Below are 23,736 nucleotides of genomic sequence, written 5' to 3' on the forward strand. Positions count from 1 at the left end.
GTTAGGTTCAGCCCTGTTGGCTCTAGAAGATGCAGGTACGGGCTGGGTTCAGGTGGAAGGGTTATAGGCCTAAACATAGCTTTAAGATTACTAACAAATAGGTTTAAAGGAGACGTTCACAGAGACGATAAGTAAAAAAAAATCTGTAACAAAAAACAAAACATCTGCACTGAAGTACTAAAATAGAAAACAGCACATTTAAAATGAGCAATGGAGCCTGCTGGGAGCAACACTCCCAGTCATTTTGCTGCTGCTGTACTCTCTTCCAGCTGCTGTCTGAGTACTGAGCCGTTTCCAGTCACATCTCTGCTTTGTTTCCCACATTAGCGGCTGCTTTAGCTGCTGTTATGATAACAGAGCCGACCTGACCCGACCGGCCGGCCTTTTTTCCTCCCCTTCAAGCCTTCCGTGACGGGAACCTTTACCCCATTGTTCTCTCTCTCTCTGTCTCTCCGTCTCTTTCTCTCAATGTACACCCAAAAAGGCTTATTTGTATTCTCAAGTTCTCTCTTTCTGCCCTCACTATACGTGTAGGTGCACAGCGATGAGGCGAGCTGAACCTCCACTAAAAGGTCAAAGACAGCGGGTCGCCTTTGAGGTTTTTACTGGAAGCACAAATTCAATGATGATGATTACAAATCAGAAAAAGGCACCATAAACAACAGTCAGACCAAAGTCATACCATTAACTAGCTTCTTCTCCATAGCAACGGTGGCCGAGGCTCATGGGTGTTGTAGTATTCTTAACCGTCTGCAAAATGACGGACAAAACGTCATTTCTCAAAAACTGAATTGAAGTAATTGAAACTTGCAGTTACGCTGTAAGAGCAACACTGCAAGTTACAAACTCACAAGCAGATCAATCAATATAGAGTTAATAAGTTCAAAATATATATATATATATATATATATATATAGCAGGAGATTTGTGTGATTTAAGCAGCTGTTTGTGCAGATTAAACTTCACTAAATGTGACAGAGGAGAAAAAAAATAGACTCGGAGGATAAAAAACAGCAGGGTTCCCTCTTGAATTCAATGATACATTTAATAAAATGAAAGTTTGGCCCGTTAGTTCATTAACTTTTTCCTTCCAAAGGGACAATAGTGTTCCTCCTTTAAGGACAGTAGTGAGCAAAAAACATCCCCCAGTTTGTGTGTTTTGTTCTCAAGATAAAAGCACGCTGTCATTGGTTCGTGCAGGTAAAAGATGTTCGGCCTGTGTGTCGTCGTAGTAACGATACGGCTTCAAAACGAAGCTTTTTAGCAGCCTGAGCTGAAACGTAATGTGATACTGACAGCTGCTCCGTTTCTACAGACATCAATACAGCCACAGGTCAACTGTGTGTTCTGTCACTTCATGCTCTAGGCCAGTAAAAAATTTAACTTATTGGCCTTTTAACTTGTTAAAACGACTTGTTGAAAGCCACATAAAGCCGAGCACCACGGGAATCTTGAACTCCCGGCCAATAAGATAATCTGTCTTTTGAATCGACTCTTATCTGGTATTCTGTTTCTCTTCTCATCCATGTGATACCTCTGTGTTTGTGTTTACAGCGTGGGTAATCCAGCTCAGCCTCTCTTCTTACACTGCCTCTTGATTAAAAAAAAAAAAAAAAAGGCATTTGGTGGTTAAAAGATGAAGCGTATCAGATGTGATGTCTGACAACACCTGGATTCAACATTAACAGTTAAAGATCAAACCGAATTAAATCTGAGGTTTTTAATTTCAGATATGAAAAGCTGAAGGAGTAACTTAACACTAAACTTCCCTTTTTTGAGTTAGTAAATGATATGTTCTGTCACTTTATTACATTAGCAGTTGATTCTGGTTTAAATCTACAGCGTTTATTGCAACAGAGTTTCTTTTTTTTCCAGAGAAAATCAAACAATTCTGTCCACAAGAGCAAAAAAATAATAATTATCTGAGCAACACCCTCTGAAATTAAAAGTCTGATAAAACAACATTAAAATATTTAAATGAAACATTATTCAAAATTAATGATTATAACAATTATATATGCAAAGCTTTTAGGCACTAAAAGTGTGTGATTGATGCTTTCAAAAATAAAGCAAAGAATATTTTTTATTGATCAGTTAACTTGACATGAAGTTGAGTAAACAGCAGAAACCTAAATGAAATCAATATTTGCAGCTTCGCCTTTAAATCAGCAGCACTTCTCCTCGGTTCACCCGCTCGCAGCGCTTCAGGTACTCGGCGGGTCGGTTCTTCTTCTGTGGATTTGGGCGTCTCGGCTGCTTCTGTCTCTTCGTGTTAATCCCAGACTGACTCCGTGATGTTGAGATCAGGACTCTGTGGGGATCAGACCATCTGTTGCAGGACTCCTTCTTCCTCTAGTTGCTGCAGATACTTCTTTATGACTCCGGCTGGATGTTCAGGGTCGTCGTCGTCGTGCTGCAGAATACATTCGGGACGATCAGACGCCGTGATGCTGCTGCAAGAGTCTAAAGTGCCTAAAACTTTTGCCCAGTACTGTACATAATAAATAACTTGCTTTTAATAGCCAGGATCAATACATAAACAGGAATCTGTCTTGTACAAAATATAAACCGACATGATGACAAGTGAGTTTACTGTAAATTAAAGCACATTGATAGTTCAAGCCAAAGTATGTAAACATGCAGCACTACTCTAAATGTTGCGCTAATTTGCATTTAATGAGCTCATATTATCCTGGAACGATTCCCGTATTTCTTTTCCCCCCCCCCGCCCCCCCAGTGCAACCAGAATAATTCCCAACATATTGTAACCGTGGACCTCATCAGGGATTCTTTATTAAAAGTCCATGAATTATGTTTGAAGCGCGCCATCATCGTAGATTGACCCATTTTATCACTGTAATCAGCGCAGGCGAGCCTGGATCCAATCAGCCTCACATCTGTCCGCTGCTGCTGCTGCCTGTACAAACGGCTACACTGTAACAAAACGCTCGCTCCAAATAATGACAAAAGTTAAAACAGAGCTACCCCCCGAGTGTAAATTCAGCACAGTGGAATATAAACATGTACCGCTGGTTCGGAGGATTGATTGGAAGGGTACGAGGGGACGAAAATGCCAGTTGTGAATGTGTGTTTCCTTTCACAATAATAAAAGGTCTCAGAACAGATTACTATGTGATAGAGTATCCTCGTATGCGCATGTTTGCATAAATTTGACGAAATTTACATTAAAGATGGGAAAACACTTTGCATGCGGCCACTTACTGATGAATATCTGCTAACATGGGTGACAAAAACTGCTGTGTGTGTGTGTGTGTGTGTGTGTGCACATTTAGCGATATGCATGTCAACATGTGCCAAACTCCTGACTCCGCACATCATGTAAATGAGCGTCTCCATGATATTTGGACCCTTTGTACTCACTGCAGCATATCAAGCATATAAATTCACATCTGTAACGTGCAGCTGGCTCTAATCTGTCTGGAGGAGTGTGTATCGAAGGTTAGCGGTGTGTATACTGCTCGAAGCGGGCAATGGAAGTTTTCTTCAACACTGTTTTTGCATGTTTGTGTGTATAAACTAAACTTTTATATACTGAGAGTGCGTCCACGTAACGTGTGGTTTACTTTGTGCAAGTGCACTGCATTTTCCATACATTTGTTAAAAATGAGGTCACCTAGAAGTGTGTTATTTCCATCCATCCATCCATCATCTGTGCCCGCTTATATTAAAGGTCTTAAGGCGTCTACAATTCTGAAGACCCGAGTCAGATCGGTATCAGGTAATTCATTTTTAAAAAAAGGGCAAAACTCAAAGGTAAAACTTAGAATAAAACTATATAAAAGTGCTACATTGATTCTCCTTTTTTTTCAGTTTCGCTGCTTTATTTTTCATTTTCATACCACTTGTTGCACCAACCTGTGCATCCAAAATTAACTGACCAATGGGGACACAGTTACGTAACGTCCATCCACATGAGAGCTTTCTGTCAGAACTAAAAACTTCAGATATTTATTCAGATACTAAATGTGTCTTCTTCTGTCTGTCTTATAGTTCAGTTGACTACAGAATGTTTTATTAAGGGAGCAGGAGGTGAAAACAGGACTTTCAATCCTTTGTATAAATTAGTCTGAAGCAATTAAACAATTTTGGAATTAATTTCTATGATGTTATTCATTCGTAGGACATGATAATCAGGGTGCAGTTTGCCCCGGGGGTGGTGGTGGGGGCGATGGTGGGGATTTCCCCCCCTCTGGTCTATATATCGCTGCCTCTGCTGAGTTATTTTTATCCCCCTCATAGTAATTTATGCTGCTTCATCCATAGACCATAAAATATCTTAACATAAAAATAGAAACTGTCAGCGCCCGCGTGACAATAGAGAAGACACGGCGTCTAGGCTACGTGATGACGCAGTAAACGGACCAGGCTGCGTGAGAGGTATTGTTATAAGATGTTATAAGAAGAGCGTAGCTGATAAGTAACCTCTGTACTCGGATTAAAAAACTGTGTGTATGTTGTACTCGTGTGTGTGTGTGTGTGTGTGCATTTAGGGGTATGTCTGCTTATCTGTTCATATGTGTACAAGCATGCAGACATATCAGTGGTGCTGTATGTGTGTAGTGCGAGCATGCAGGTTTTTTGTATCTTCAGGATGCACATATATGCATGTATCTGTGTGTGGCCTGCAGTTAGGGTGGGGGGGGGGGGGGGTGCATGCGCGGTTGCATGTATTTATTTGCAGACCTCCTTCTCCCTGATGTTTGCTCGGAGATGAGGATCACAAAGCAACTCTGCCGGCTGTGAAGAGCAGGATTAAGCACCTTCACACCTTGACTACACACAATAGGTAAGGTGCTAAAAAGGAAGGTACACACCTCAAGTTTAACACACACACACACACACACACACAGAATGAGCAATAACACAAACACAGAAGCTGTCAGATCATCATTTCACCAGTGAAGTCAACATTTAATCCGGCCTTTTAGCTTTAGTGGTGACCTGGAAAGTTACAGGGCAGAGTTTGCTCTTTGAATTAGAGAGCTACTCTGTCATTGTGGAGATAAAGACATAAAGGCAAAAGGTTGAAGCAAACTTCTTTCAAATCATAGGAAAGGTTTGTAGTTTTTTATATTTTCCAACTTTGTGTTCTGTACAAGAAGATTCATCTTTTTTTTAATAACATATTTGCTCCTTCAGTCTGATATTTTGGGGCATATTTCTCTGATTGTCAGTGGCAACTTAGTTTTAACAATAAAATACCTCATTGGCATTGTTACTGGCAATAAACCCTCAATTGTATTTCAATTACTCTGCACCACATGTTAATTTCCTACTGCTGGAAAGTTGCAGCAGGCCTTAACGAGGGGGATGGTGGTGGTGTTTTCCCCATATTCTGTCTCAACCACTCCATCAGTTAGTGAGTGGTTTTGGTTTTCTTATGTGTCATAACCCGACCCATAGCCCATGACAAAAACAGGAAAAGACACCAAATCCCAATAAATACAAAACAGTAGTAGTTGTAGTAAAGAAAATAAACTGTAACGTAGCATCGGATATGAGGTGTGTTAGTCAGTGTGGATTAAGGTCAAATCTGATTGGATACTGGCATCTAAAGGACAACATGGGTAGACACAGTAACTGACACAGCAGACAAAGGCCGTCATGTGATATTTGGGGTTTTTTTTTGTTTTGTTTTGTTTTTTTTCTGCTACAGAAGTTTGTGTGAGGTCGGCATTTTTCGGTTTTCTACTGCACCCTGTGTGGTGCCAACATTTTTGTACTGTTGTCAAGGCTGTTTACTGATGAAAACTTGGTCAGTTTTTATGGTTTTACGCCCACAGAAATGACAAACCCTCTAAATTAAACAATCATCAGGCGCCTCTATCAGCAGTCATCATAAAGACAACAACATCAATTGTCTGCGCTATCGATATCAATCAATGTTAAAAAATAATGATGTTTTATGATGTGACAACGCTGCGGTTTCGGTCTGGTTAGGTTTAAGCACTAAACCCACTTGGTTAGGATTAGGGAAAAATCATGGTTTGGATGAAAATGATCACTTGAAATGTGGTGACGGTTAAAGATTCCTTAAAGTTAAGCAACCTTCAACATCATGACGACAGCAAACACAAGACAATCGTAGTTACAGTTTTTACAAAAACTCACGGTTGGAAACGGGAAGCGATCAATGGGCTCCTGCAGCAAAGTCCACTAAGTCCACTTCTGGTTCAGATCTAACCAGCCACCCAACTCTTACCTTATATATATACGTCCTCTGAACCGCACCCACTTCTCTGGGTCATAATTACTACGGCTGCTAGATGGTGTCTGTCACTCAAAACACAACTATAGGTCCTTTTTTGGCGCCTGACTTTACGACCTATTGTGTTGTTTTCCTTGTGAAGACAGGCTCTAAATGACTTATGGTGGAACCACAAAGAGCAACAGTCATACTAACATGTGACAAACAACGTGGACAAACTTCAAATCTAAGCAAACACAAATAAGGTAATTTTGAGCAGAAACAGCTGTTTTTACATAGAATATGTGTGTTGAATGTCAACAAGAAGCTATGTGATTATGTTTACAGAGTGAACACATTAATTTAATATGTTGTTCCTCTTTAAAAGAACTACTTGGTTCAGGTAGGGAGAAATCATGGTGGTCATGGTCACCAAAACAGACAAACCCCCTGTCTGGTGTTCATATTTATTTATTGGTAATCATTCATGACCTTCGAATAATCCATCCTTCCTTTTCCTCCGTTTCATTACACCATCACCTTCTTTGTTTATCCACTGTTGTATGTGTGTTTGTCTTGTAAACCCCCACCGCCATCTCATTCTCCACAACTCCAGGTGATGAACTCACACATCTGTTTTCTAATTCGGGGTCTCCTAGGAGATCCTGATGGGGTTAATGGTCCAGTGATGCTGCTGATGGTCTGATAGCGACCCACAAACCCTAACTGACCTTTAAGAGGAAAAAAGCCCCATTGCCATTAGCTTCCATTGATTTTTATTGATCCTCCATTGATTGTTATCAGGGTTCTTAACAGGCTGGGCACTAACCTGGCTGTGTTTTAGCTCAGCCAAGCTTGAATCCTCTCTTCTTTGTAAGTGCGAGACGCTGCTGGTTGTCATCACTGCAGGGGGAGTCAGAAACGAAAGTGTGTGTCTGCTTGGTGTAACACTAGACTAAGTAGGAGACAGTCCAAAAATCAAAGGAAAGGTTAGATGTGCTGTGATAAAGCTGATCCTAAGTGTTGTAAAGTGTAGTTGTTGCTGACCTCAGATTCCTGAGAAAAGAGAATATGATCCTGAGATTATGTGATAGCGGCCGGTTGTGATTAGTTGTAAGTGTCAGCAGTCCGTTACTCAGGAGAAAAAGCGGAGAAAGAGAGATAAAGTTTATTCCCTCAGGAAGTTCAGATGAGAGAGCTGATAAAAGGTTTTTGTTGGAAAAGAGATGGGCATACAGGACATCCTGGTGGCTCAGCGGCCTTCGTCCTTGGTGTCTTTTTCTACCGTCACGTTACCCAAAGGGGACCAGCTCCCTATGTAGATATAAAGAGCTCATTCTAAGCTAACGGAAACACAACGTTTCTTATTTTCATGAGATTATACACTAATTAAAACACACTTATAACTATTATATTCCATGTCTGACAAGTAAATCTTACACACTGGTCCTTTAACACAAGTAGAAACAGAAAATGAGACGTTTGTCTTACAAGCAGGCAGGATACAGTTTGGAAGGATTTATTGACCATCCGACAGCTAGCGTTAGCATCCCAGAAGTCTCGACCTCAGCTGCACAAATTCACACAAACTCCAACTCTGAACTAGCGTCAGGTGACTCCTGAATGTACCCGAGGGTAACATTAGCAAGCTGGGCGGCTAAGAACACACATGAACAAAAAGTCTTTACTGCTAATCACGTTTCTCCTCCTCCAGATCGTCTGTCAGCTGATCGCGGAGACCACACTGATATCAACCCTCCGTTAACGCCGGTGAGACGGCGAGCACAATGACCCCAAAGTGTAAAAGTAACAGAGTGTTACTGGGATTAGTAACTGTAATATGATTACTGAATTTCAAATTGTGCCAAACATTAATCAACCTCTGCTACTCTTGAGCTGCTCTTTCCTACCGGTTTCATTCGTTAATTGATTCCAGTTGTTCCACGTTTTCCTCACTTGTTATTGTGAACGAAACTCAATACTTCCTGCAGATTTGTCACATTAAAAGCCTTCCAACCTTTTTGTTTACTGAAAGGCTTTTAATGTGAAGGAAGTGTCGAGTTTCACTGACTTGTAGTTTAACATCAATCAAAGAAAAAAAACGGCCGAGTGAAAAGAATGAAATGAATTATAAATTGTGTGTTAAAAAAAAAAAAAAAAAAAAAAAAGTGAGAGCAGCAGCAGAGCGGTGAGCGTGACATTTCAGGAGAACGTTTGAAATCTCTTTTGAAACTTTGGTTTGGTTTCAAAATGAGCATCAACAAAATGAGCATTTGTTTCAAGCCAAAAACATCACAAAGCACTCTCCCCTCGGCTTCTATAGAACAAAAAAGGAGCAGCTAACACAAATATAAAGTGTCAAATAGTAAGAAAATGAAAAATGAATTTGCTTTTGGAAAGTAGAAAGTAAATATTTGGATCCCTTGAAAACACACGACAGATAAAAGGGTCAGAGCGCATTCAAGCTACATGAATGTAAATATGTCCGTTCCTGACTAAACACCGAACGTTTCAGATCTTTTAACTGCTTCATACAACGACAAAAGAGGCGAAAAGAGATAAAGGTTTCATTCGGTCACACGCTCTACCGGGCGCTATTCCCAGTGTGTATACTGTAAGCCGTCACATCAGCCGGATTTGCACCTTGTCATCCTCGTATGACAAAATGTGTGCGAACAACTCATAGGCGTATTAACGGGGGACGATCTCGTTGATCACGGTGAGTAATTGAAAACAAATCTCAGCGCCCGGCCGAAAAAAAGAGAGACGTGTTTATGGGGGGAAAACAGAGAGAGCAGGAGCCTCACGCACACACATACACACACACACACACACACACACACACACACACACAGACGTAATAAAATAAACAGGAAAGAAACATATCGTCATCCTTCATTCTTCTCCCGAAAACCGTGAGGTCTTGCTGTTTATTAAACTTTTACACCATCCCCTGCACATTTATGCTTCTTTCTCTCTTTGCCTCTTTATTCTTCCTGGCGTTACTTCCCTCTCTCTCTCTCTCTCTCTTCTCTTTCTTCTTCATCCCTCCATCTCCAAACTCAGCGACCCAGAGCTGAGCAAACAGCTTGACAGAAGGAGGTGGAGGGGGAGAAAAAAAAAAAAGGAGGAATCAAATGTTGTAATGGACGAAGGTGGGGAAAAAAAAAAACACACCGGCCTCCTCCTCCTCCTCCTCCTCCTCCTCCTCCCTGCAAGACTTGGTGTTCAATTAAAAGACTGGAGAAAGGTGGAGATGGTAGAGGAGGAGGAGGAGGGGTGAAACAGAAAGGAAAACAGTATTGATTGACACTTGGGGAGTTAATCCCCTGGCAAAGGAGAGAGAGGAAGGAGCCTTACAAAGCAGGGATCAGTGACAGGGAGGAGGAGGAGGAGGAGACAGGAGGAGTGAGAGTGGAGAAGAGATAGAGATGGAGGAGGAGGAGGAGGAGGAGGAGGAGGGGAACAGAGAAGTTTCTTTGAAAGAACAGCTGTGATGTTAGAGACAGACGCAGGCTCATACTGGGAGGATTTACAGAGTATACTTCACTTTTTGAGGACAGTTGACACCGGGCGGCCTCAAAGATTGAAGTGTTTATGTGATGAGAGTGCTTGAGTGATAGTAGGTCATTAACATTTCATAAAAGTAAAAAAGTGGTATTGGTTTAGCACCTCCTCCTAAACTGATGATGTAACTTCCTGTTACAGCCATATTGTAATTCCAGGTATCTGAATGAAGTCGATGCGTCAAATCTTTGCCGTTCTAACCTACTTACTTACTTACTTACTTAACCTACTTCTAAACTACTTACTGTAATAAGGTCCATATTCACTGAGACACTCTGTATGCTAACGTGTTACATGCACCTTATATACTGTATGTTATATATGTAAGTCTTAAACTGTGTCTCAAATCACATACTTCTGTTAGTACGCTTTCATGTAGTACACTGTGTACACTATGTACTTACTGGTGTAGTGCATGCATTTTGACAGGTTAGTGTTGTCTCAAATCAAACACAGCTGTTGTGCACTTACCGGAAATGATGATTGCAAAATTAGCATTAGCTAGCGTTAGCATTCGCGTTATCGCTTGCGCTACCAAATCATTACAGACTGCTAAATTAACCCAAAAACATATTGATGGCTTATATCTGACAGTGCTTAGTGCTAAAAAACACATGTATAACTTGTATAATGTGGCGATGTTCACCGTAATTACAACGTACTCCGTCGCCATTTCCAGTTTGAAAAGTGGTCCCTCCCCTTCCGCTACGTAGCCAAGATGGCGACCATTGAGGGCGAGAAGTGTCCATAGTTCCACACCCAACTTTTTGACCGTTTTGAGTGCACCATCCGGGTTCTCACAGTGCATTTTTCCATACTTCTCAGTGTGAACACACTTATGCACTCAAAATATTAAGTGTAAGTACAGAAGTATGCGATTTGCATTAGTCTATAGTTGGGTTTCCATCTAAATGTAGCGCAACGTTTCATCAAATTTCCTGAAAACCTGCAAAAGAAAATGTACAATGTCATATTTGGAGAGGAGTCATCAAAATAAATTCAGGTGGCACTAATTCTCCAGTTAGTGCCAATTAAACCATTGCAGGAGAAGCAACAGGATGATTTCATTAAATGAGCAGCAGTCAAACCTCAAACAGTGAAAAACAATTTAGAAAACATGATAGAAATAAGACATTTCTGTTTGTTTCATGTATTAATTGGAGGAGCGTTACAGTCTCATCATCGCTCCTCACACATCTGATGTTTTCGTCTGCCACCATGTTTTTCTCTTCAGTGGACGTTTAAGTCTTTATGTACCTCATGATTTATTTGCTAAGTCTGTTTCCATTGCACTTATGCTTTTATCGATACATCAACTGTTCCACCTCAGCCAGGCATAAAACCTGCTTGGCATTATTTTGGGAATTTTCCCTAATTGTCAGTGATTGCACTGTGCAAATTGAAAATGAGAACAAAAACAGGTCGATGGAATTGCACCTCATGAGGTCAGATGCGTTTTTAATGGTTATTGTCATGGAAACAACAAAATCATCACAACAATTATCTGCATCTTCTGTTTAATGTCTTACGCCTGCATGTTCTCTAACCTCACATTTCAGACCTGGCATTCCTCCTTTACCCAACATTTTTCTTCACAGTAGACCTTTGTCAATACACAGAAAAAATTGGAAAAATTTGGGAAAATTAAATAAAGAGTCCGAACCTGCAGGAACAGGACCAGACAGTAATTTGCACACAGGGACGGCAGCGTTCTTGCTTACATCACTGGCTCTAGTCTGAAGAAAAACTAAATTTACTGACAACCAGATGCATTGATACACGTCTGCTCCAAGTTCACACGAGTCAGCTGTCAAAGCATCCTCTGTAAGATGGGTGTGGAGTAAGTCCAGTCCAAGATTTGGCTAAATGTGGACTCTGTATTTGGGCTGTAACAGACGTTTCTTAAATCCACAAGAGCACAATTACATACAAGAAGGCAGATTAGGAAAGGCCTTGTGTGTCCACTTTCTATCACTCTGCTGACCTGCCTGCACACCTGCTCCTCATTACCCCAGCAGAGTTCGTACCTGCCCTCCAGCACTTTGTTTCCTGTGTCTGCCTTCCATACGCTATTTTTTCTGATTTTCGCCTGTGGTACGGTAGCCAGTAATGGCTGCTCACCTCTCACCAACTTGTATTCTGCTTTCAGACTAATTAAACTGTGTCTTTACCTCACTGCTCCTGTTTGTCGAGTCCGCTTGTGGATCAAAATCAAGATTTACCTGATTCGTAACACCGTCGTGCATCCTTAACCTCTTTGCAAGACTGAGGTTCAATTAAAGTAATGGAGAAAGGTGGAGATGGAGGAGTAGAGAGAGGAGAAAGGAAATAGTATCAATTGACATGTGGGAAGTTAATACTTATGTAATGGGTCATGGAGAGGGGAGGAGCCTTAAAAAGAGAAGGATCAGTGACAGGAAAGTAGAGGAGAAATGAAGGGTGAAGGAGGGAGGAGAAGAGATGGATGCATCTTTTTTTTCTATGTGGAGAGGAAAAATAAGAGCCTTTAAGCCAGCAGTGACTACTTTAGCCTTGTTGACATTACTGTCTAGAACAGGTAACCCCTTCCTGTTGACTCTTCTTGCTCTCAAACCATTGCAAAGACTCCAGTTGTGCTAAACCTGACCTCAGAAACACCTATGATTGGATCAGGATGAGTGAAAGATGGGCTTTAACACTCCCACTGGGCACTACAAGTGATTTCAGACTAACCAAAGCAAACTAAATTTGTGTTTGCTCAACTCCCGGCAAGTCAGATGGACCCTTTTCCTTAGCAAAGCAGTTCACCCACCCGTCTGTCTTTACACCATCTTACTGTCCTGGTCCCAGTAATGGCAAGACCACTGCTCTGACCCACCAGTTTGCATACGAGGACAGTACCAACTCACAGGGCTCCGGCAAAACGATGCAGGGTCATCAGGCAAAAAAGTGGAACCTGGCAAGGCACTGCGTTGACCAATCACATACATGCAAGCACACATTCCTGTTGGATTACTTTGTAACGTGGCTGCTGTATTTTTACGGTTTAACTTGTTACAATGAAAGATAAAATACTTGCTGCTGTTATAACTTTACAGAGTTGTAAAATCTTGTCTGCAAGTATTATAATCCCCTGTGCAGCATTTTGCCATCTAATAAGTTTTGCATGAATCTGTTACTTCAAGCTGGACTTCCAGGATCATATTTCATTGTGTGACCTCTACCTCCTCTGCCACCTCCATAGCGTTCGAGCCCTTTGTTTCTAGTATCTGATGCCTGCCTATTTTTCTGATTTTTTGCCTGCATTTCTTCAACCCTTTTGGTAATGTTGCCTCCACTGACTGCCTACGTGTTGCTGACCTGTATTCAGTCTCCTACGTAGACTTTGTTTTTATCTTACGGCTCCTTTAAGTCCAGTTGTGAGTCCAAACCAAGATTTAAGTCAAAGAAGGTGGATAGTGAGCACATCCAGTCCCAGTTGAGTACAAATGCAAAAACAGAACAAGAGCTTAAGAAGGGAAAGAGTTTGCATCCTTTTTTCCATCCCTCTCATTTTCCGAAGCATGATCCATCTTCAAATTCATCTACAAACCAACCTTTTTAGAGTAGAAACCCCTTAGAACACAAACTGTGGGTCATTTCAGAAAGTGCACATCTTCAGAGCTCTAAACCCCACCAAACTGTCTTAAGATATACACACACAGGCGAGCTCTCACTGATACACAAAACACCAGGACCCCCCGTAGACTCTATAGACGCCGTTTCATAGAGCATCTCCTGCTAAGCTTCAGGTCGATCTTAATCCAACATGCACCATTAACGATGCCATACTGGCCTTTGTGGAGGCTCCGGAAGGGGGGCGCATCCTGCTGGTGCTTTAGCCTTACGAGCATCACGGCTGGGAGGGCTAAGGGGTGGACGGTGGTTTATAGTGCTACCTCACAGAAGGGCTTTATGACTTAGAGAGCCTTAATGAGGTGGAGCAAGTTAATATTTTAACACTCGTAGCTATTGTTGAGCCATATGCCAGCGTGGACGTGTCTGTGTCACCTTATTGTGAAGAGGGACAGGGAGAGAATGGAAGCAGAAGCGAGGGGAGAGGAGTAAAAGAGACGAGGACGGTTTAATTAGGAATTTACAACCTTATAGACAAGTTTCCTGTTTACAGACAATTAAGGATGTGCGTGCAGATGTGGGGGGGCAGAAAATACATCGCCACAATGTCCTGATAGCTCATATATGGACATTTTTTAGTATTTACAAATACAGCTGGAATCCATTGAAATTACTGATTAGAGGTGAATTTCCATGCATCCTGGCATTCGCAAACTTTTTTTTTTTTTTTTTCACCACACCACCTTTGAAACATCTGTCAGCTCTGGCTAGCCAACAAATAATACATATTCATTGAGAAACAGCAGCTAACACGATGCTTGTTTCCCCCCCAAAGCCATCTGTTTACACTGAAAGCACACGTCAAACTGATCACTAAAGCATTGATCACAGAGTCTGACGAATGTTGACTCTTCATTAAGCAGCCTTGAACACACAGTCAATCTAGGTCCAGATCTCTGAAGCTAATAATTAATTCTTCCATAACTGTATGTATTGTTAACTTAAAGGTGCAGTGTGTAGAATTTAATGGCGTCTAGCAGAACGGACCTGGCATATAATATTCATAAGTATGTTTTAATTAGTGTATAATCACCTGAAAATAAGAATCATTGTGTTTTCGTTAGCTTAGAATGAGCCCTTTATATCTACATAAGGAGCGGTTCTCTTCCACAGAGCCGCCATGTTGCACCACAATCCCAGATAGCATACAGATGTGGGCCACTTCAGGCAATGATGCTGCACTGCTGACCTTCTTCTTCTGGCCCGGAAAACATGGATGTGAGCCTGAAATGTAAAATAGCAGATAGGACCCAAACATCCCAAATCAAATGTGGGCCTTTTTTGGTAAAGATGCGGTGCTCTCATGTATTCTGGATGTGAGCCAGTTCTGGTTTATCTGGTTGGTTCATGGTTGACATACTTGTGGCCCAGATCTGGGAAACAGGAGCGGACCGCCCAAGTGCCATCATTCCACGCGGTTATGTGGGCAGGATGAAAGTGCTGAAAGTGTCGGGTGTGGGCTGTAGCTACAGTAGCCCAGAATGGACAAACCAAACGCTGACCACCGTAGGTTTTCCTACATACTTGGACTGCTAGATGCTATTTAATCCTACACACTGCACCTTTAACAAACTAGACTACAAATAGGGATCAAATCATGAATTCTTTGAGTACCTTGAAGACCGTATATTATTAAATATACATTGCATTATATTTCTCAGTCGTTCCTCTGCAGTGTGGATGTGGTTCACTCTTTCCTGACTGATGATGGAGCAGGTATAGCCACGTCTGCAGCCTCATAGGGCAGTAGCAAAGGAGGTTGAAGCTTTGAAATAGAGGTTTTTTTAAAAAAAAAGAGAGAGCAAGAAATTATGGAAATCCCTTTGTTGGAATCTACATATAAGGAACGGGGACCGGCAATACTGCAGGATGCAGTGAAAGAGCAAGAAAAAGAAAAGCCTTGGTAGGATTCTAGATATGAGCTTTGATGATTTGGGACAGACACACACAATACTTCAGGGGAGGGAAAGAAAGGAGAAGAAAGGCGGTGAAAGAAAGGGGGAGAAACCCTTTACATCTGGAAAAGACTCTGACAGGAAACCACCCATCTGTGGCCAAACAGCTGGGGGCCAGACAGAGTGGATCCTGTCAGCATGAGAGTGCCTATATGTCTGTTTAGTGTGCGTTGGCTTGTGGTGAGCAGGTGGGGGTGGAAGAGAAAAGGCTAAGTCACTGGACTGGAACGCTGGATGTCACAAGATGTCTTCACGGCACCGAGCTATCCGAGACAGGACGTTTTGGGGGTGGGGAACAGACAATTAACCTGTTGGAACAACTGTCCTCACGGCTCTGCACAACAGGCACGGCTCTGACAGGTCCCACAGCCCCCCGCTAATGCCTCAGTGTTTTCATTTTCCCGCAGCATCTGTCAGAGATTACCCCTCACTGCACCTGAGGTATGTGCCGAAGATGAAAAATACCGAGTGTATCGATACATGGCTCATGGCACCACGGGCTAAAACTAAAATAACACAAATCTCATTAAACCTGCTGTTGCATATCTGACTTTACATCCTGCTAAAGTTGTTGCAGTTATAGTTAGTAGTAGTTTAGTTCTGATGCTGTCGTGCATGGACGTAAATATGTGTATGGACGGTAGGGACAAGTTGTCTCTACTAATATTTTTTATCACAAATGATTTTACCGTTTCAGAGTTTCAAGGTTTTTTGTGTGTCTTCTGCAAAAAGTGAGTTAGTATGATGAAGAGTGGAAGAGGGGGATATGGGGGTACCTGGCTTGATGATCTGGCAACGCTTAACTTCAAATATTACGCCGTCGACGTGCTGCAGCCTGGAGTTGTAGTAATGGAGTCAGGGATAAACGGTGGTGAATATTTAGCTGTTTAAACGTTTTAAACAGAAAAAACTAACATTATATTTACATTTCAGACGTTAGGTGTTGTTAGTTAATTTGTGATTGTTGCTCAGATATGTTGTTTAATTAAAGAACTTCATTACTGTAAGTGAAAATTAATCCCTAATTAAGACATCCAGTCCTTTTTAAAGAAGAACCAAAGTGTCAGTAACAGTCGAGCTCAGTTAAAAGAACGTTCTGTTATTAATCCAAACAGAGAAATATTTCTATTACTCCATCGCTCCTCTTTTCAAAGAGCGGGTCAGAAGCAGAGACATGAATGTTATTTATAAGGTAAATTAGCAGAAGTTTATCTGATGGATTTATGGATGTTAAACATAATAATATGTTGTAACGAGCAGCACAGAGACACACAGACAGGTGAGCTCTGATGTCACACTGAAAGATCTTCTATAAGATCAGGAGCTGAATGAAAAATAATACTAGTAGAAGCTTTTTTTTTCTTTTAGCTAGTTATTGTTAGCTAAATATTGGTTTAAATCAATAAATAAATTAAATAAATTATTAATATAAATAGTTTCACAGTGATTATAATGAAAATATGAATTATCTAATATAAATCCCTCATTAAGATCACCACCGAAATCTACTCAGCTGTTTCCTGTCCATCCAGTCCTGATCTAAATGTAATATGTCAACATGGAGGAGAAAAGCATTCTTATTATTTAATGGTTTTATTTGTGTTGTTTGTTTTTTATGCAGCAGTTCCTTCAATCCAAGAAAAGTTTTTCTCCAACGGGACACAATAAAAGTAACCTCGAACCTAAAAAATGTTTTTTTGAGTTTTGATATATCTTGATAGTCGACAGAGACAGAATATTTAACACTGTAAAAAAAAAAACCTGACGTTGAAATGAAAAAGAAAATTAAAATAACTTCTTCTTGATTCCTCGTAGAAGTGTTCTGTTAAATGCTTTTTATGCTTGCACGACATTACTTTGTGTATCTTTTTAGACAGATGTTTATATTTATTTATAGTTATTTATTCATGTATTCATTTATTCCACACATATTTTTCAGCCTGTCATTGTTTTTAGCTTTGTGATTAACATTATTTGTTCTTTCTTTCCTGTCAACCGCGTGTTTATCTGTCGATCAGAGCGGCGAGCAGCTGCGTACGATTGTCCTTACGGGGATAAATAAAGTTCTATTGAATTGAATTGAATGTGTTGCTGCAGATGTTTACAGGAGACGGCGTGTTCAACGTGTACAGTGAGATAATGCAGTGTTGTAAAATAACAGGAGTATTTCTGAACATGGCTGAACGCAGCTAACATGATGATTGTGTTTATGTTACTCATATACGACTCATTTCATATACACACTCATACACACGCACACAGTCTGTTTCACCCGTTTATCTTGTTTTTATCCTGATTCTGTTTGATTGCATCATTTGTTAGATTGTTTGAACACTTTTTAAAAGCCTAACCAGGGACAAATTAGCTTCAGCTACACATAAATCTAGTTATACAGTCACATTGTGGGGACAAAAACCAAGTCTCCAACATGTAAATCAGTCAATCTCAGGATGAGGACTTGGTTTAATGTCAGGTTAGGTGGTTAGGTTGTTTTAGGTGAGGGTAAGTCTCCAGGGAATGAAGTCAAATAAATGTAAAGTCCTCTGAAGTGATGGCAACACAGCTGTGTGTGTGTGTGTGTAATAAGGGGATGTTTGTAATTCAATAAGCAGCAGGTTATCTGTGGTTCTGTTAATATGTAGCAGAGCACTTTATTGTGCGCCATTATATAAACAAACCACGAGTGACTGTGCAATGATTAATGATTAAGTACCTGTGTTAATTAAATTAAATGAACAGACTGTGTAAACATTTTAAAAAGGCAGCCAAACTACACGGTTTGATTAGCCAACATCCTCATTTCGAATGTTTGATAAGTGCAACACATTAAATTTCAAGTGCAACATTTATTAACTTACTTTGATAAGACAATAAGTAAACATTTTTTTTTTTTTAAAGGACAAGTTCACAGTTTTTCAAGTGCGTCTTAAAACACACAGTCAGGTGTCCATACGAGCAGTGAAAGAGGTTTTTCCTCGCTGTAATCATTCCTCCTGTTCATACTGGATATTAAAAGATCCTATAAATGTGCTTTTAATGTAAGTGATGGAGGCTAAAATCCACAGTGTGTCCATACAGTCATTTAAAAGCTGATGTGAAGCTTATATGAGGCTTCAGCAGTCTGAGTTAGTCATATCAAAGTGATAACTGAGGACTAAGTGTGTCTGAAAATGACTTATGATGGGAAATAAAGATGATAAAAACAATGATTAATGTATAGAGGTGCATTTAGGGAAGGAGAGGATGCTTCAGTTTTATCTAAAATCTGTCTGGTTGAACAGTGTCAAAGTGAGTACCAGTCGAAGAGAAAGAAAGCAGCTTCTCAGCCTCAGAAAGGGAACTAAGCTCTCGTCTGTCACTCAGTCATGAGGCCCGACTGCAGAGAGTCAGTCTGAGAGCTCTAATAGACCCTCAAATTCCTTCCCTCAGCAGAAAGACTCACTCAACACCAAACACATCTGTATGTCCAGGATCAGCTCTCTCTTATCTACTCAAGCAGCAACTACCAGGCTGAGGCTGCAGCCGGTGTGCAAGTATCTTAAAGTGCAATACCACCGACGGCCACTAGATGCTCCAACTGACTCCCAAAAACTGCTCCCTAGAAATACTAAGTATTCTTTTCAACAAGTCATTCTGGTCTCAATCTCTAAATTCAGGTCCTTTAATAAGTGTGCTGGTGCTCATTTTGGAAATTATTGCTCCGTTAATAAGATTTGAAGACTTATAGTAGCTTTGGTGTCTGCCATGTGGGCGTAAATTGACAGCTGTGATTGGCAGCTGGCTCACCTGCTGCTCTCTCAGCTCCGGGACTCACACTGAGTCAGACTATTGTCGCAATATGTTACTTGATTACGATACCTGTCCTTTTAGCTCAGTTTAGCTAAAGTCGCTAACGTTACCCCAAGTGTGCAGCTAGTGTAGGCTAGCGTTAGCTTCGGTCCGAGGTAGCGGGGCGTGTTTCCAGAGCGGGAAAGGCGACACCACACACTCCTGCACCGACCATAAGCTGCAACTCTTTTAAATATTTTATTTGGATATCCATTAAGACTTCAGATGTTAATAATTTTAAACTCTTTGGTGTAATTTAATAAATATATACACTCACCAAGCCCTTTATAAGGAACACCTGATTACAATCTAATGTGATCCAACACAACAGCTCTGCCATAAATTCTACTTTTACAAAGCTTATACATTTTCAGTTTTTGTTGACATCGTCAGGAAGATGATAATTCTACTTTTTGTTCATTATTGAGGTTGTAGCGGGTGCCCCCCTCATGTATGTTAATGAGGTGGACAAAATATTAGAAACACTTTTAACACAGAAGCAACAAAACTTCCTGTAAACGTTAAGTTAGTATTGACTGATGAACCATAAAAAGGCACCGACCTCCACCGATTTTACACATTAGGTTCAGTTTGTTTGTCATGAGGAGCGTCGTACAGCCTGTGAAAATGTCTGCATGCATCTCTTAAATCAGAGAAAACAACCCTGATGAGGAGGCTGAGTTGTTGTCGGTTTGAACGCCGCCTCACACTGAGTGACTCACCCTCTTATCAGCCTTCTTGTGTTAATCTGTGTATTGATACGGAGTAAACACATGATACTATGCAAACATCAGCTTAACAGTTTAACATATCTCCAATTATTATCAGCTCATTTAAATTTCATTGTTTTCCTTCTTTTGTGTCGTCTAACTCGCCCCTTTGACATTTTAAACATCGGCACGGTCTTCCCTCTTTCCCACATTTGACCGATTGACATCGTGTGCTCTTCATCTACCTGAAATGTCAACGTGATATATTTACTGTTGCTTCTGTGGCGACAGGAGAAAGACTCATTCACTCCAAATATGAAAACAAAATCTCACAAAGAAGAAACCCATCACTCCGGCATGTTATTCATGACTGTCAGTGTTTAAGCACATGCAATCTGCACCTATTCTGTATCTCCCTTTTTAAAATAAAACTGTGACGAAGCCCTTTTGTCCTTACATGTCATAACATCACTTCTAGCCAGCCCCGGGTGAAGGGGGCAGCTGTGGAGGACTTGAGTTTCCTTCTGGTTAAAAGGGGTTTTTTTTTTCAGGTGTGTGTGTGTGTGTGTGTGTGTGTGTGTGTGTGTGTGTGTTTTCCTCCTGTGTCAGTTTCAAATGAAGACTTTACCTCCGGCAGGTTTTCTAAGTTCTGACACATTTGATGCCCTTGAAGTCACTGGAATAAATGTGTTTGGGAGACGTGGGTGTAGTGGAGAGGGAGAGAAAGGGTGTGACTCTGTGTGTGTGTGTGTGTGGGAGAGAGAGAGAGAGAGCTTGTTCAAAGTGAGTGATAATGACTCTGAAATTTGATCAGATCAGTTCAACAGATTGCCCTTCACTAACACGTAAAGTATTTTGCAGGTGGCACACACACACACACACACGACACACACACACACGACACACACGACACACATGCAAACATAATTAGTGGACGGACACGCATGCATGGTAAATAACGTATATGCAAACTGAGAAATACACGCACAGATAACAGATGTTGACACACTGAAAAAAACATGCAAATTCAAACAGACGCCCATCTGTAGTAAAATAACTTAAATATATAAATACATATAAAATGTCATTCTTTAGACCTGATGCTTAATAATGTTGAATGAAAACTGTACTTTACTGTCTTATCTTTGACTGATGTTTGGTTCTTTTTATGAGAATATTAACTATTCAATAAAATGTACAAATGTAGATGAAATAATATTTATTTATGTATAAAACATGTCGACACCGTGAACTACTTTTATCAGCCCTGAGTAGTGTCTGCAGGTATTCCTCTCAGGCTGCATACACAACACACAACAACGCAATCAGTGCGTTTATATGCACTTAACTAACCAGGTTACAGTCAGCTTTCTCCACAGATTCGGTTCAGCTTTTGACAAGTTTGCATGTGCACGACAGAAGACTGCAGACGGAGAAAACACAGCTGAGCAGCTGGATGAAAAGAGCGATCACTGCAACGCTCATATTTAAAACAACTGCATCCAAAGTCCGACCTAAAACTGACACTAAGACAAAGTGTCCTGTAATAAGTTTGGTAGTAGGAGAGGAATCTGATTACTGATGTGAAGCCAAGGGCAAAAAAAAAAAAAAAAGAAATCCAGCAAAGCATTCGCAGCTGCTTGTTAAGTTAATGTGACCGCACAATAAATTAATTTGACTCTGGTTGGTTTTTCTACTCGGTGCAATTGGTTCGGGCAGATGTGAACACATTGATCGTACTCAAAACAACCGCACGGAGGCCCCTTTAGAGGAGGTGGTCTCAGTCTGATTACAGAATAATTCTGGAGCGGTTCGTCTGTGGTGGGAATGTGATCCAACCTCCATCTAACCAGCTGCAACTTTCAGCTAAACGGTTCCCCCCCTAAATCCGACCTGGACTAACAACCCAGTGTGTTGTCTTCATGATATTTGGGCAGATGGACCTTCTTCTTCAGGATCTCCTTCCTGTGTTTACGTTCTCGATCCCGCACCAGACACAACTAACCAATGAGCCGACTAAACATGTCAAAAACCAAACCGACTAGTTTACTGACTCATCCACTGACTCAGACCAGAACAAACCAACTACAGCTTTGAAAACACCCTCAGATGAGCCATATTAACATCTCTTCTCTCACATCTGCAGAGTGACGGCTGGACAGTCAGAGGACACTGTTTAGAGAGAAATGTAAAAGTTAAGGGTGACACGGCCCTCTGGTCCCCAGTGGAAATGACTCCCTTGCACACACACATACACACATACAACACATACAGGCTGTGAATATAGTCTTCTCTCTTTCTCACAGACAGACACACACTCACACACTGTGGCGCTTTGTTGTATAGCAGGAAAGGACTGTTAAGCTTTCCCAAGGGAAACGGCAACACAGCCCTTCAATGGACATTGTTATTAGCTTGTTTTTCTTTAAGCGAACCTCCCCACCATTCCTCTCTCTCTCTCTCTCTCTCTCTCTCTCTCTCTGTGTCTCTCTTTCGCCCCTCAAGCTGATGGCTCTTGCAGGTGATTAATGCGTAGCCGCGACCGTAAGCGCTTTGCTAATCAGCCCAAAAGCACTTTGCTTAAGTGAGGAAAGTCGTCCAAATGGCGTTGCGGTGTAAAAAGCCCCGTGTTGTTGTGTGAGGTCAGACTCTTTACGTCAAAGCTCGTACATGCGGTGGCCGCTGTGGATGTGCCCCTCTATCCATTTGTCCTGCAGCAGTATCTAATGTCTCTTAAAGTCTCCTTCCACTCAAATATTAGTTTTTCTTCTCGTTCCTTCAGTTGGATGTTGATCTTTTCTTTGTGCAGAATGTTTTATGTGCAGAATTTTTTTTACATGATTAGCATGATTAGCATGATTTGTAACATCATAACTAGTCTGGAGCCAATTATGATCCAGTATGCAACTTTACACAAGTGTGATGTGGAAACTTGAAGCCTCCAGTGCATTAACAGTGAGAACGGACTTTACAAGTGAAGGAGGAGACGTCTTGTGTCCGGCAGTTAAACTTTTCAGATGAACAAAATCTACATATTCATAGATTCTGGATTATTTATAAAGAGAGAAGGAGTAGATCTCATTTCAAAGGATAGGTTGGGTATTTTTCAAGTCTGTCTGATGTATACTAAAATAAAAAGATTCCGTGGTGAGTCTCTCCGTTGTCTTTTAGATGAAAGTACTTTAATTCTGGGTTACAGGAAACAATCGTACACACAGAGAATGCTGTGCACACAAGGCTGCATAAATAAAAGCTTCGAGATCAACACCGGAAGACAATGTCTTATACGCGAGCGCCGAGAACAACAAGGTCATATACTGATGCAAACAGCTCCCCTCAGTTATCTCCAGTCCTCGCAACACACATTAATAAGAGATGAGCCCCCGCAAGGCCGCGATTTATGCCTACGGCTGGTCCGTCTGGCCCCCGCTAAGCGTGACGGAGGTTACATGCCTGTTAAAGTCATACGGCACATCTTGATTTTATAAAGATTCGACATCTCAGTACACACATTTCTACTATGTACGTGGGAATAAATGATGTCAGAAGCAGAAGCGGGAGCAAGTTGGTTTAGAGGACAACAACAGGTGGAGATCAGTGTCGGAGCGGTTTGTTTCCAAAATATTCATGTCCAGAAGCAGCTATCAGATCTGCCAAGAAGAAGAAAATAAAAGACTTCAAAGTGTATTCGGGGCACGTCTTGATAGATAACAGATAACATCAACAAACTTACACGCCACTACCAGACCGTATCCCTCCGCCGCAGGTCAGAGGAACATCAGTCAGTCCATGGAAACAATTAAAAGGAATTTGG

At 41.1% G+C, this 23,736-nt stretch overlaps 1 long non-coding RNA gene across 1 annotated transcript; it reads left to right on the plus strand.

The window, feature by feature from the left end:
• The first annotated feature begins 1,705 nt into the window (after window positions 1–1,705).
• Window positions 1,706–22,876, plus strand: LOC122992680. The gene is made up of 4 exons (XR_006406101.1): window positions 1,706–1,716; window positions 15,978–15,981; window positions 21,692–21,699; window positions 22,777–22,876. It is a non-coding gene; the product is annotated as an uncharacterized LOC122992680 (long non-coding RNA).
• The last annotated feature ends 860 nt before the right edge of the window (window positions 22,877–23,736 follow it).

The sequence above is a fragment of the Thunnus albacares genome, chromosome 11, assembly GCF_914725855.1.
Source record: "Thunnus albacares chromosome 11, fThuAlb1.1, whole genome shotgun sequence".
In the NCBI taxonomy this organism is placed as follows: domain Eukaryota; kingdom Metazoa; phylum Chordata; class Actinopteri; order Scombriformes; family Scombridae; genus Thunnus; species Thunnus albacares.